This window comes from Channa argus, unplaced genomic scaffold (genome assembly GCF_033026475.1).
Source record: "Channa argus isolate prfri unplaced genomic scaffold, Channa argus male v1.0 Contig020, whole genome shotgun sequence".
NCBI classification, from domain to species: domain Eukaryota; kingdom Metazoa; phylum Chordata; class Actinopteri; order Anabantiformes; family Channidae; genus Channa; species Channa argus.
In genome coordinates this window covers 464,018-478,448 of record NW_027125239.1, presented here as the reverse complement: position 1 = coordinate 478,448, position 14,431 = coordinate 464,018, and the positions used below count along the sequence as shown (strand labels likewise).

Here is a 14,431-nt window from a genome sequence, read left to right as displayed (position 1 = left end):
TAGGATGGACCAATCAGCTTCCTGTACTGCCCCCCAATCCGGCCAATCAGGCAGGGCACCTATAAGAACAACAAAATAAAAACAACACATATGGCCAGGACCGTAACATGGTCTACTAGTAATGAAGCACGATGGTTGGCAAACCAATAAAGTAGCAAAACAGCAATGAAAGAACAAAATTTGATGAAAATATAGAACAATTTCTATGAATAAATAGGCAGTAACACCAGCTTGTGCTGCCCGTAAACCCAAGCAAAAAAGCTTACAGCACCTGGTATTCCCAGGCGGTCTTCCTACCAAGTACTAACCAGGCCCGGCTCTATTTGGCTGCCGAGATCGGACGAGATCGAGCGCTTAGAGAGCGGTGGGGCCGTAAGCTGCATTTGACATCATCAACAGCTCTTAAAAACGCTGGAGAAGCAGAATGCATGACACTTGCTAAGAAGAAGATAAATGTGGCAAAGTACAAAGTACTATAACTGTACTGGTCTGTTACGCCCCTGTCTAGGGGGTCAGGGTGCAACATACAAAGATAAATTAGCATGTTCCCTCTCCGATCCCCAAACCAAAATCCAGGATCGAGATGTTCCAACAGAATGATATTTATTTTAAACGAAAGAAAGTGACAAACAAAACATGACACTACAACTCAGGGCGAACCAAGGCCAACATAATAAACAAAATAAGCCATTTCCCACAGAAAGTGCTAGCTAGCCTGATAGAAATAAACAAACCAAAAGACAGTCGCTAACCCTAACTCCCTAATGTGAAAACAGTCCAAAGAAAATGGCAGTTCACCCCTACAGATTTAATACTATTTACAAAATATACAATTTATAAACAAAACCACGGCACAAAACCTAACAATTCAAAAATGCTAAATAAGGTTTGGAAACCAAGAACAGCAAACAGGTGCTGATGCCAGAAAGAGCCTCGCTAGCTGTTGGGAACCGTACTTTTAAAACTCCAGGAAGTGTAGGATGGACCAATCAGCTTCCTGTACTGCCCCCCAATCCGGCCAATCAGGCAGGGCACCTATAAGAACAACAAAATAAAAACAACACATATGGCCAGGACCGTAACATGGTCTACTAGTAATGAAGCACGATGGTTGGCAAACCAATAAAGTAGCAAAACAGCAATGAAAGAACAAAATTTGATGAAAATATAGAACAATTTCTATGAATAAATAGGCAGTAACACCAGCTTGTGCTGCCGTAAACCCAAGCAAAAAAGCTTACAGCACGTGGTATTCCCAGGCGGTCTTCCTACCAAGTACTAACCAGGCCCGGCTCTATTTGGCTGCCGAGATCGGACGAGATCGGGCGCTTAAAGAGCGGTGTGGCCGTAAGCTGCATTTGACATCATCAACAGCTCTTAAAAACGCTGGAGAAGCAGAATGCATGACACTTGCTAAGAAGAAGATAAATGTGGCAAAGTACAAAGTACTATAACTGTACTGGTCTGTTACGCCCCTGTCTAGGGGGTCAGGGTGCAACATACAAAGATAAATTAGCATGTTCCCTCTCCGATCCCCAAACCAAAATCCAGGATCGAGATGTTCCAACAGAATGATATTTATTTTAAACGAAAGAAAGTGACAAACAAAAAATGACACAACTCAGGGCGAACCAAGGCCAACATAATAAACAAAATAAGCCATTTCCCACAGAAAGTGCTAGCTAGCCTGATAGAAATAAACAAACCAAAAGACAGTCGCTAACCCTAACTCCCTAATGTGAAAACGGTCCAAAGAAAATGGCAGTTCACCCCTACAGATTTAATACTATTTACAAAATATACAATTTATAACAAAACCACGTCACAAAACCTAACAATTCAAAAATGCTAAATAAGGTTTGGAAACCAAGAACAGCAAACAGGTGCTGATGCCAGAAAGAGCCTCGCTTGCTGTTGGGAACCGTACTTTTAAAACTCCAGGAAGTGTAGGATGGACCAATCTGCTTCCTGTACTGCCCCCCAATCCGGCCAATCAGGCAGGGCACCTATAAGAACAAGAAAATAAAAACAACACATATGGCCAGGACCGTAACATGGTCTACTAGTAATGAAGCACGATGGTTGGCAAACCAATAAAGTAGCAAAACAGCAATGAAAGAACAAAATTTGATGAAAATATAGAACAATTTCTATTAATAAATAGGCAGTAACACCAGCTTGTGCTGCCCGTAAACCCAAGCAAAAAAGCTTACAGCACCTGGTATTCCCAGGCGGTCTTCCTACCAAGTACTAACCAGGCCCGGCTCTATTTGGCTGCCGAGATCGGACGAGATCGGGCGCTTAGAGAGCGGTGTGGCCGTAAGCTGCATTTGACATCATCAACAGCTCTTAAAAACGCTGGAGAAGCAGAATGCATGACACTTGCTAAGAAGAAGATAAATGTGGCAAAGTACAAAATACTATAACTGTACTGGTCTGTTACGCCCCTGTCTAGGGGGTCAGGGTGAAACATACAAAGATAAATTAGGATGTTCCCTCTCCGGTCTCCAAACCATAATCCAGGATCGAGATGTTCCAACAGAATGATATTTATTTTAAACGAAAGAAAGTGTCAAACAAAACATGACACTACAACTCAGGGCGAACCAAGGCCAACATAATAAACAAAATAAGCCATTTCCCACAGAAAGTGCTAGCTAGCCTGATAGAAATAAACAAACCAAAAGACAGTCGCTAACCATAACTCCCTAATGTGAAAACAGTCCAAAGAAAATGGCAGTTCACCCCTACAGATTTAATACTATTTACAAAATATACAATTTATAAACAAAACCACGGCACAAAACCTAACAATTCAAAAATGCTAAATAAGGTTTGGAAACCAAGAACAGCAAACAGGTGCTGATGCCAGAAAGAGCCTCGCTAGCTGTTGGGAACCGTACTTTTAAAACTCCAGGAAGTGTAGGATGGACCAATCAGCTTCCTGTACTGCCCCCCAATCCGGCCAATCAGGCAGGGCACCTATAAGAAAAAGAAAATAAAAACAACACATATGGCCAGGACCGTAACATGGTCTACTAGTAATGAAGCACGATGGTTGGCAAACCAATAAAGTAGCAAAACAGCAATTAAAGAACAAAATTTGATGAAAATATAGAACAATTTCTATGAATAAATAGGCAGTAACACCAGCTTGTGCTGCCCGTAAACCCAAGCAAAAAAGCTTACAGCACCTGGTATTCCCAGGCGGTCTTCCTACCAAGTACTAACCAGGCCCGGCTCTATTTGGCTGCCGAGATCGGACGAGATCGGGCGCTTAGAGAGCGGTGGGGCCGTAAGCTGCATTTGACATCATCAACAGCTCTTAAAAACGCTGGAGAAGCAGAATGCATGACACTTGCTAAGAAGAAGATAAATGTGGCAAAGTACAAAGTACTATAACTGTACTGGTCTGTTACGCCCCTGTCTAGGGGGTCAGGGTGCAACATACAAAGATAAATTAGCATGTTCCCTCTCCGATCCCCAAACCAAAATCCAGGATCGAGATGTTCCAACAGAATGATATTTATTTTAAACGAAAGAAAGTGACAAACAAAAAATGACACAACTCATGGCGAACCAAGGCCAACATAATAAACAAAATAAGCCATTTCCCACAGAAAGTGCTAGCTAGCCTGATAGAAATAAACAAACCAAAAGACAGTCGCTAACCCTAACTCCCTAATGTGAAAACGGTCCAAAGAAAATGGCAGTTCACCCCTACAGATTTAATACTATTTACAAAATATACAATTTATAACAAAACCACGTCACAAAACCTAACAATTCAAAAATGCTAAATAAGGTTTGGAAACCAAGAACAGCAAACAGGTGCTGATGCCAGAAAGAGCCTCGCTTGCTGTTGGGAATCGTACTTTTAAAACTCCAGGAAGTGTAGGATGGACCAATCAGCTTCCTGTACTGCCCCCCAATCCGGCCAATCAGGCAGGGCACCTATAAGAACAAGAAAATAAAAACAACACATATGGCCAGGACCGTAACATGGTCTACTAGTAATGAAGCACGATGGTTGGCAAACCAATAAAGTAGCAAAACAGCAATGAAAGAACAAAATTTGATGAAAATATAGAACAATTTCTATGAATAAATAGGCAGTAACACCAGCTTGTGCTGCCCGTAAACCCAAGCAAAAAAGCTTACAGCACCTGGTATTCCCAGGCGGTCTTCCTACCAAGTACTAACCAGGCCCGGCTCTATTTGGCTGCCGAGATCGGACGAGATCGGGCGCTTAGAGAGCGGTGTGGCCGTAAGCTGCATTTGACATCATCAACAGCTCTTAAAAACGCTAGAGAAGCAGAATGCATGACACTTGCTAAGAAGAAGATAAATGTGGCAAAGTACAAAGTACTATAACTGTACTGGTCTGTTACGCCCCTGTCTAGGGGGTCAGGGTGCAACATACAAAGATAAATTAGCATGTTCCCTCTCCGATCCCCAAACCAAAATCCAGGATCGAGATGTTCCAACAGAATGATATTTATTTTAAACGAAAGAAAGTGACAAACAAAAAATGACACAACTCATGGCGAACCAAGGCCAACATAATAAACAAAATAAGCCATTTCCCACAGAAAGTGCTAGCTAGCCTGATAGAAATAAACAAACCAAAAGACAGTCGCTAACCCTAACTCCCTAATGTGAAAACGGTCCAAAGAAAATGGCAGTTCACCCCTACAGATTTAATACTATTTACAAAATATACAATTTATAACAAAACCACGTCACAAAACCTAACAATTCAAAAATGCTAAATACGGTTTGGAAACCAAGAACAGCAAACAGGTGCTGATGCCAGAAAGAGCCTCGCTTGCTGTTGGGAACGGTACTTTTAAAACTCCAGGAAGTGTAGGATGGACCAATCTGCTTCCTGTACTGCCCCCCAATCCGGCCAATCAGGCAGGGCACCTATAAGAACAAGAAAATAAAAACAACACATATGGCCAGGACCGTAACATGGTCTACTAGTAATGAAGCACGATGGTTGGCAAACCAATAAAGTAGCAAAACAGCAATGAAAGAACAAAATTTGATGAAAATATAGAACAATTTCTATGAATAAATAGGCAGTAACACCAGCTTGTGCTGCCCGTAAACCCAAGCAAAAAAGCTTACAGCACCTGGTATTCCCAGGCGGTCTTCCTACCAAGTACTAACCAGGCCCGGCTCTATTTGGCTGCCGAGATCGGACGAGATCGGGCGCTTAGAGAGCGGTGGGGCCGTAAGCTGCATTTGACATCATCAACAGCTCTTAAAAACGCTGGAGAAGCAGAATGCATGACACTTGCTAAGAAGAAGATAAATGTGGCAAAGTACAAAGTACTATAACTGTACTGGTCTGTTACGCCCCTGTCTAGGGGGTCAGGGTGCAACATACAAAGATAAATTAGCATGTTCCCTCTCCGATCCCCAAACCAAAATCCAGGATCGAGATGTTCCAACAGAATGATATTTATTTTAAACGAAAGAAAGTGACAAACAAAAAATGACACAACTCATGGCGAACCAAGGCCAACATAATAAACAAAATAAGCCATTTCCCACAGAAAGTGCTAGCTAGCCTGATAGAAATAAACAAACCAAAAGACAGTCGCTAACCCTAACTCCCTAATGTGAAAACGGTCCAAAGAAAATGGCAGTTCACCCCTACAGATTTAATACTATTTACAAAATATACAATTTATAACAAAACCACGTCACAAAACCTAACAATTAAAAAATGCTAAATAAGGTTTGGAAACCAAGAACAGCAAACAGGTGCTGATGCCAGAAAGAGCCTCGCTTGCTGTTAGGAACCGTACTTTTAAAACTCCAGGAAGTGTAGGATGGACCAATCAGCTTCCTGTACTGCCCCCCAATCCGGCCAATCAGGCAGGGCACCTATAAGAACAAGAAAATAAAAACAACACATATGGCCAGGACCGTAACATGGTCTACTAGTAATGAAGCACGATGGTTGGCAAACCAATAAAGTAGCAAAACAGCAATGAAAGAACAAAATTTGATGAAAATATAGAACAATTTCTATGAATAAATAGGCAGTAACACCAGCTTGTGCTCCCCGTAAACCCAAGCAAAAAAGCTTACAGCACCTGGTATTCCCAGGCGGTCTTCCTACCAAGTACTAACCAGGCCCGGCTCTATTTGGCTGCCGAGATCGGACGAGATCGGGCGCTTAGAGAGCGGTGTGGCCGTAAGCTGCATTTGACATCATCAACAGCTCTTAAAAACGCTGGAGAAGCAGAATGCATGACACTTGCTAAGAAGAAGATAAATATGGCAAAGTACAAAGTATTATAACTGTACTGGTCTGTTACGCCCCTGTCTAGGGGGTCAGGGTGAAACAGACAAAGATAAATTTGGATGTTCCCTCTCCGATCCTCAAACCAAAATCCAGGATTGAGATGTTCCAACAGAATGATATTTATTTTAAACGAAAGAAAGTGTCAAACAAAACATGACTCTACAACTCAGGGCGAACCAAGGCCAACATAATAAACAAAATAAGCCATTTCCCACCGAAAGTGTTAGCTAGCCTGATAGAAATAAACAAACCAAAAGATAGTCGCTAACCCTAACTCCCTAATGTGAAAACACTCCAAAGAAAATGGCAGTTCACCCCTACAGATTTAATACTATTTACAAAATATACAATTTATAAACAAATCCACGGCACAAAACCTAACAATTCAAAAATGCTAAATAAGGTTTGGAAACCAAGAACAGCAAACAGGTGCTGATGCCAGAAAGAGCCTCGCTAGCTGTTGGGAACCGTACTTTTAAAACTCCAGGAAGTGTAGGATGGACCAATCAGCTTCCTGTACTGCCCCCCAATCCGGCCAATCAGGCAGGGCACCTATAAGAACAAGAAAATAAAAACAACACATATGGCCAGGACTGTAACATGGTCTACTAGTAATGAAGCACGATGGTTGGCAAACCAATAAAGTAGCAAAACAGCAATGAAAGAACAAAATTTGATGAAAATATAGAACAATTTCTATGAATAAATAGGCAGTAACACCAGCTTGTGCTGCCCGTAAACCCAAGCAAAAAAGCTTACAGCACCTGGTATTCCCAGGCGGTCTTCCTACCAAGTACTAACCAGGCCCGGCTCTATTTGGCTGCCGAGATCGGACGAGATCGGGCGCTTAGAGAGCGGTGGGGCCGTAAGCTGCATTTGACATCATCAACAGCTCTTAAAAACGCTGGAGAAGCAGAATGCATGACACTTGCTAAGAAGAAGATAAATGTGGCAAAGTACAAAGTACTATAACTGTACTGGTCTGTTACGCCCCTGTCTAGGGGGTCAGGGTGCAACATACAAAGATAAATTAGGATGTTCCCTCTCCGGTCTCCAAACCATAATCCAGGATCGAGATGTTCCAACAGAATGATATTTATTTTAAACGAAAGAAAGTGTCAAACAAAACATGACACTACAACTCAGGGCGAACCAAGGCCAACATAATAAACAAAATAAGCCATTTCCCACAGAAAGTGCTAGCTAGCCTGATAGAAATAAACAAACCAAAAGACAGTCGCTAACCCTAACTCCCTTATGTGAAAACAGTCCAAAGAAAATGGCAGTTCACCCCTACAGATTTAATACTATTTACAAAATATACAATTTATAAACAAAACCACGGCACAAAACCTAACAATTCAAAAATGCTAAATAAGGTTTGGAAACCAAGAACAGCAAACAGGTGCTGATGCCAGAAAGAGCCTCGCTAGCTGTTGGGAACCGTACTTTTAAAACTCCAGGAAGTGTAGGATGGACCAATCAGCTTCCTGTACTGCCCCCCAATCCGGCCAATCAGGCAGGGCACCTATAAGAACAACAAAATAAAAACAACACATATGGCCAGGACCGTAACATGGTCTACTAGTAATGAAGCACGATGGTTGGCAAACCAATAAAGTAGCAAAACAGCAATGAAAGAACAAAATTTGATGAAAATATAGAACAATTTCTATTAATAAATAGGCAGTAACACCAGCTTGTGCTGCCCGTAAACCCAAGCAAAAAAGCTTACAGCACCTGGTATTCCCAGGCGGTCTTCCTACCAAGTACTAACCAGGCCCGGCTCTATTTGGCTGCCGAGATCGGGCGCTTAGAGAGCGGTGGGGCCGTAAGCTGCATTTGACATCATCAACAGCTCTTAAAAACGCTGGAGAAGCAGAATGCATGACACTTGCTAAGAAGAAGATAAATGTGGCAAAGTACAAAGTACTATAACTGTACTGGTCTGTTACGCCCCTGTCTAGGGGGTCAGGGTGCAACATACAAAGATAAATTAGCATGTTCCCTCTCCGATCCCCAAACCAAAATCCATGATCGAGATGTTCCAACAGAATGATATTTATTTTAAACGAAAGAAAGTGACAAACAAAAAATGACACAACTCAGGGCGAACCAAGGCCAACATAATAAACAAAATAAGCCATTTCCCACAGAAAGTGCTAGCTAGCCTGATAGAAATAAACAAACCAAAAGACAGTCGCTAACCCTAACTCCCTAATGTGAAAACGGTCCAAAGAAAATGGCAGTTCACCCCTACAGATTTAATACTATTTACAAAATATACAATTTATAACAAAACCACGTCACAAAACCTAACAATTCAAAAATGCTAAATAAGGTTTGGAAACCAAGAACAGCAAACAGGTGCTGATGCCAGAAAGAGCCTCGCTTGCTGTTGGGAACCGTACTTTTAAAACTCCAGGAAGTGTAGGATGGACCAATCAGCTTCCTGTACTGCCCCCCAATCCGGCCAATCAGGCAGGGCACCTATAAGAACAAGAAAATAAAAACAACACATATGGCCAGGACCGTAACATGGTCTACTAGTAATGAAGCACGATGGTTGGCAAACCAATAAAGTAGCAAAACAGCAATGAAAGAACAAAATTTGATGAAAATATAGAACAATTTCTATGAATAAATAGGCAGTAACACCAGCTTGTGCTGCCCGTAAACCCAAGCAAAAAAGCTTACAGCACCTGGTATTCCCAGGCGGTCTTCCTACCAAGTACTAACCAGGCCCGGCTCTATTTGGCTGCCGAGATCGGACGAGATCGGGCGCTTAGAGAGCGGTGTGGCCGTAAGCTGCATTTGACATCATCAACAGCTCTTAAAAACGCTGGAGAAGCAGAATGCATGACACTTGCTAAGAAGAAGATAAATGTGGCAAAGTACAAAGTACTATAACTGTACTGGTCTGTTACGCCCCTGTCTAGGGGGTCAGGGTGCAACATACAAAGATAAATTAGGATGTTCCCTCTCCGGTCTCCAAACCATAATCCAGGATCGAGATGTTCCAACAGAATGATATTTATTTTAAACGAAAGAAAGTGTCAAACAAAACATGACACTACAACTCAGGGCGAACCAAGGCCAACATAATAAACAAAATAAGCCATTTCCCACAGAAAGTGCTAGCTAGCCTGATAGAAATAAACAAACCAAAAGACAGTCGCTAACCATAACTCCCTAATGTGAAAACAGTCCAAAGAAAATGGCAGTTCACCCCTACAGATTTAATACTATTTACAAAATATACAATTTATAAACAAAACCACGGCACAAAACCTAACAATTCAAAAATGCTAAATAAGGTTTGGAAACCAAGAACAGCAAACAGGTGCTGATGCCAGAAAGAGCCTCGCTTGCTGTTGGGAACCGTACTTTTAAAACTCCAGGAAGTGTAGGATGGACCAATCAGCTTCCTGTACTGCCCCCCAATCCGGCCAATCAGGCAGGGCACCTATAAGAACAACAAAATAAAAACAACACATATGGCCAGGACCGTAACATGGTCTACTAGTAATGAAGCACGATGGTTGGCAAACCAATAAAGTAGCAAAACAGCAATGAAAGAACAAAATTTGATGAAAATATAGAACAATTTCTATGAATAAATAGGCAGTAACACCAGCTTGTGCTGCCCGTAAACCCAAGCAAAACAGCTTACAGCCCTTGGTATTCCCAGGCGGTCTTCCTACCAAGTACTAACCAGGCCCGGCTCTATTTGGCTGCCGAGATCGGACGAGATCGGGCGCTTAGAGAGCGGTGTGGCCGTAAGCTGCATTTGACATCATCAACAGCTCTTAAAAACGCTGGAGAAGCAGAATGCATGACACTTGCTAAGAAGAAGATAAATGTGGCAAAGTACAAAGTACTATAACTGTACTGGTCTGTTACGCCCCTGTCTAGGGGGTCAGGGTGCAACATACAAAGATAAATTAGCATGTTCCCTCTCCGATCCCCAAACCAAAATCCAGGATCGAGATGTACCAACAGAATGATATTTATTTTAAACGAAAGAAAGTGACAAACAAAAAATGACACAACTCAGGGCGAACCAAGGCCAACATAATAAACAAAATAAGCCATTTCCCACAGAAAGTGCTAGCTAGCCTGATAGAAATAAACAAACCAAAAGACAGTCGCTAACCCTAACTCCCTAATATGAAAACGGTCCAAAGAAAATGGCAGTTCACCCCTACAGATTTAATACTATTTACAAAATATACAATTTATAACAAAACCACGTCACAAAACCTAACAATTCAAAAATGCTAAATAAGGTTTGGAAACCAAGAACAGCAAACAGGTGCTGATGCCAGAAAGAGCCTCGCTTGCTGTTGGGAACCGTACTTTTAAAACTCCAGGAAGTGTAGGATGGACCAATCAGCTTCCTGTACTGCCCCCCAATCCGGCCAATCAGGCAGGGCACCTATAAGAACAAGAAAATAAAAACAACACATATGGCCAGGACCGTAACATGGTCTACTAGTAATGAAGCACGATGGTTGGCAAACCAATAAAGTAGCAAAACAGCAATGAAAGAACAAAATTTGATGAAAATATAGAACAATTTCTATGAATAAATAGGCAGTAACACCAGCTTGTGCTGCCCGTAAACCCAAGCAAAAAAGCTTACAGCACCTGGTATTCCCAGGCGGTCTTCCTACCAAGTACTAACCAGGCCCGGCTCTATTTGGCTGCCGAGATCGGACGAGATCGGGCGCTTAGAGAGCGGTGTGGCCGTAAGCTGCATTTGACATCATCAACAGCTCTTAAAAACGCTGGAGAAGCAGAATGCATGACACTTGCTAAGAAGAAGATAAATGTGGCAAAGTACAAAATACTATAACTGTACTGGTCTGTTACGCCCCTGTCTAGGGGGTCAGGGTGAAACATACAAAGATAAATTAGGATGTTCCCTCTCCGGTCTCCAAACCATAATCCAGGATCGAGATGTTCCAACAGAATGATATTTATTTTAAACGAAAGAAAGTGTCAAACAAAACATGACACTACAACTCAGGGCGAACCAAGGCCAACATAATAAACAAAATAAGCCATTTCCCACAGAAAGTGCTAGCTAGCCTGATAGAAATAAACAAACCAAAAGACAGTCGCTAACCATAACTCCCTAATGTGAAAACAGTCCAAAGAAAATGGCAGTTCACCCCTACAGATTTAATACTATTTACAAAATATACAATTTATAAACAAAACCACGGCACAAAACCTAACAATTCAAAAATGCTAAATAAGGTTTGGAAACCAAGAACAGCAAACAGGTGCTGATGCCAGAAAGAGCCTCGCTAGCTGTTGGGAACCGTACTTTTAAAACTCCAGGAAGTGTAGGATGGACCAATCAGCTTCCTGTACTGCCCCCCAATCCGGCCAATCAGGCAGGGCACCTATAAGAAAAAGAAAATAAAAACAACACATATGGCCAGGACCGTAACATGGTCTACTAGTAATGAAGCACGATGGTTGGCAAACCAATAAAGTAGCAAAACAGCAATGAAAGAACAAAATTTGATGAAAATATAGAACAATTTCTATGAATAAATAGGCAGTAACACCAGCTTGTGCTGCCCGTAAACCCAAGCAAAAAAGCTTACAGCACCTGGTATTCCCAGGCGGTCTTCCTACCAAGTACTAACCAGGCCCGGCTCTATTTGGCTGCCGAGATCGGACGAGATCGGGCGCTTAGAGAGCGGTGTGGCCGTAAGCTGCATTTGACATCATCAACAGCTCTTAAAAACGCTGGAGAAGCAGAATGCATGACACTTGCTAAGAAGAAGATAAATATGGCAAAGTACAAAGTACTATAACTGTACTGGTCTGTTACGCCCCTGTCTAGGGGGTCAGGGTGAAACATACAAAGATAAATTAGCATGTTCCCTCTCCGATCCCCAAACCAAAATCCAGGATCGAGATGTTCCAACAGAATGATATTTATTTTAAACGAAAGAAAGTGACAAACAAAAAATGACACAACTCAGGGCGAACCAAGGCCAACATAATAAACAAAATAAGCCATTTCCCACAGAAAGTGCTAGCTAGCCTGATAGAAATAAACAAACCAAAAGACAGTCGCTAACCCTAACTCCCTAATGTGAAAACGGTCCAAAGAAAATGGCAGTTCACCCCTACAGATTTAATACTATTTACAAAATATACAATTTATAACAAAACCACGTCACAAAACCTAACAATTCAAAAATGCTAAATAAGGTTTGGAAACCAAGAACAGCAAACAGGTGCTGATGCCAGAAAGAGCCTCGCTTGCTGTTGGGAACCGTACTTTTAAAACTCCAGGAAGTGTAGGATGGACCAATCAGCTTCCTGTACTGCCCCCCAATCCGGCCAATCAGGCAGGGCACCTATAAGAACAAGAAAATAAAAACAACACATATGGCCAGGACCGTAACATGGTCTACTAGTAATGAAGCACGATGGTTGGCAAACCAATAAAGTAGCAAAACAGCAATGAAAGAACAAAATTTGATGAAAATATAGAACAATTTCTATGAATAAATAGGCAGTAACACCAGCTTGTGCTGCCCGTAAACCCAAGCAAAAAAGCTTACAGCACCTGGTATTCCCAGGCGGTCTTCCTACCAAGTACTAACCAGGCCCGGCTCTATTTGGCTGCCGAGATCGGACGAGATCGGGCGCTTAGAGAGCGGTGGGGCCGTAAGCTGCATTTGACATCATCAACAGCTCCTAAAAACGCTGGAGAAGCAGAATGCATGACACTTGCTAAGAAGAAGATAAATGTGGCAAAGTACAAAGTACTATAACTGTACTGGTCTGTTACGCCCCTGTCTAGGGGGTCAGGGTGAAACATACAAAGATAAATTTGCATGTTCCCTCTCCGATCCTCAAACCAAAATCCAGGATTGAGATGTTCCAACAGAATGATATTTATTTTAAACGAAAGACAGTGTCAAACAAAACATGACACTACAACTCAGGGCGAACCAAGGCCAACATAATAAACAAAATAAGCCATTTCCCACAGAAAGTGTTAGCTAGCCTGATAGAAATAAACAAACCAAAAGATAGTCGCTAACCCTAACTCCCTAATGTGAAAACACTCCAAAGAAAATCTCAGTTCACCCCTACAGATTTAATACTATTTACAAAATATACAATTTATAACAAAACCACGTCACAAAACCTAACAATTCAAAAATGCTAAATAAGGTTTGGAAACCAAGAACAGCAAACAGGTGCTGATGCCAGAAAGAGCCTCGCTTGCTGTTGGGAACCGTACTTTTAAAACTCCAGGAAGTGTAGGATGGACCAATCAGCTTCCTGTACTGCCCCCCAATCCGGCCAATCAGGCAGGGCACCTATAAGAACAAGAAAATAAAAACAACACATATGGCCAGGACCGTAACATGGTCTACTAGTAATGAAGCACGATGGTTGGCAAACCAATAAAGTAGCAAAACAGCAATGAAAGAACAAAATTTGATGAAAATATAGAACAATTTCTATGAATAAATAGGCAGTAACACCAGCTTGTGCTGCCCGTAAACCCAAGCAAAAAAGCTTACAGCACCTAGTATTCCCAGGCGGTCTTCCTACCAAGTACTAACCAGGCCCGGCTCTATTTGGCTGCCGAGATCGGACGAGATCGGGCGCTTAGAGAGCGGTGTGGCCGTAAGCTGCATTTGACATCATCAACAGCTCCTAAAAACGCTGGAGAAGCAGAATGCATGACACTTGCTAAGAAGAAGATAAATGTGGCAAAGTACAAAGTAATATAACTGTACTGGTCTGTTACGCCCCTGTCTAGGGGGTCAGGGTGCAACATACAAAGATAAATTTGCATGTTCCCTCTCCGATCCTCAAACCAAAATCCAGGATTGAGATGTTCCAACAGAATTATATTTATTTTAAACGAAAGAAAGTGTCAAACAAAACATGACTCTACAACTCAGGGCGAACCAAGGCCAACATAATAAACAAAATAAGCCATTTCCCACAGAAAGTGTTAGCTAGCCTGATAGAAATAAACAAACCAAAAGATAGTCGCTAACCCTAACTCCCTAATGTGAAAACACTCCAAAGAAAATGGCAGTTCACCCCTACAGA

General features: G+C 41.9%; 15 pseudogenes; all 15 read right to left on the bottom strand.

The window, feature by feature from the left end:
• Positions 1 to 259: 259 nt before the first annotated feature.
• Positions 260 to 378, bottom strand: LOC137114657 (5S ribosomal RNA; annotated as a pseudogene).
• Positions 379 to 1,234: 856 nt separating this feature from the next.
• On the bottom strand, positions 1,235 to 1,353 carry LOC137114618 (5S ribosomal RNA; annotated as a pseudogene).
• An 853-nt stretch (positions 1,354 to 2,206) lies between these two features.
• On the bottom strand, positions 2,207 to 2,325 carry LOC137114993 (5S ribosomal RNA; annotated as a pseudogene).
• An 857-nt stretch (positions 2,326 to 3,182) lies between these two features.
• On the bottom strand, positions 3,183 to 3,301 carry LOC137114487 (5S ribosomal RNA; annotated as a pseudogene).
• Positions 3,302 to 4,154: 853 nt separating this feature from the next.
• Positions 4,155 to 4,273, bottom strand: LOC137114992 (5S ribosomal RNA; annotated as a pseudogene).
• Positions 4,274 to 5,126: 853 nt separating this feature from the next.
• On the bottom strand, positions 5,127 to 5,245 carry LOC137114486 (5S ribosomal RNA; annotated as a pseudogene).
• Positions 5,246 to 6,098: 853 nt separating this feature from the next.
• On the bottom strand, positions 6,099 to 6,217 carry LOC137114990 (5S ribosomal RNA; annotated as a pseudogene).
• Positions 6,218 to 7,074: 857 nt separating this feature from the next.
• Positions 7,075 to 7,193, bottom strand: LOC137114485 (5S ribosomal RNA; annotated as a pseudogene).
• Positions 7,194 to 8,050: 857 nt separating this feature from the next.
• LOC137114782 (5S ribosomal RNA) lies at positions 8,051 to 8,159 on the bottom strand (annotated as a pseudogene).
• Positions 8,160 to 9,012: 853 nt separating this feature from the next.
• On the bottom strand, positions 9,013 to 9,131 carry LOC137114989 (5S ribosomal RNA; annotated as a pseudogene).
• Positions 9,132 to 9,988: 857 nt separating this feature from the next.
• On the bottom strand, positions 9,989 to 10,107 carry LOC137114676 (5S ribosomal RNA; annotated as a pseudogene).
• Positions 10,108 to 10,960: 853 nt separating this feature from the next.
• LOC137114988 (5S ribosomal RNA) lies at positions 10,961 to 11,079 on the bottom strand (annotated as a pseudogene).
• Positions 11,080 to 11,936: 857 nt separating this feature from the next.
• On the bottom strand, positions 11,937 to 12,055 carry LOC137114987 (5S ribosomal RNA; annotated as a pseudogene).
• Positions 12,056 to 12,908: 853 nt separating this feature from the next.
• Positions 12,909 to 13,027, bottom strand: LOC137114484 (5S ribosomal RNA; annotated as a pseudogene).
• An 856-nt stretch (positions 13,028 to 13,883) lies between these two features.
• Positions 13,884 to 14,002, bottom strand: LOC137115253 (5S ribosomal RNA; annotated as a pseudogene).
• Between the last annotated feature and the right edge of the window lie 429 nt (positions 14,003 to 14,431).